Source organism: Wasmannia auropunctata, unplaced genomic scaffold, assembly GCF_000956235.1.
Source record: "Wasmannia auropunctata unplaced genomic scaffold, wasmannia.A_1.0 LD336005.1, whole genome shotgun sequence".
Taxonomy (NCBI): domain Eukaryota; kingdom Metazoa; phylum Arthropoda; class Insecta; order Hymenoptera; family Formicidae; genus Wasmannia; species Wasmannia auropunctata.
The window spans coordinates 206,891-207,253 of NW_012026885.1; positions in this window are offsets into that span (position 1 = coordinate 206,891).

Genomic DNA, 363 nt, shown 5'->3' on the forward strand with positions numbered 1-363 from the left:
TGCGTTCCTTTACACTATTTGAGAGCAATTAAGCTGCCGAGCTTCATTCCAGGTTCCGGTGCGAGTCAGCTAAGGCGAGGACGAAGGGGATGGCCACTCTACGCCCCCAGATCGGGCGAGAGACCCCGTAGTCGGCAACGCGACAGGGCGCCCCGGAAGATCAGACCGGCAGCCAGGGACGGCCCCTCCATAGAATCTGTTCAGGAGGGTGAGCTGCCTGAGCGTGCCAACCCGGGAGCGCACCTGATGGTACCGCCGACGAGAAGGATACCGCCGCTAATTCGAATGTCGCGCGCGGGGACGCAGGACCCGCGGCGCTACGCACCTCGCGCGATTCGCGGAGGTCGCGAGCTCGCACGCCCA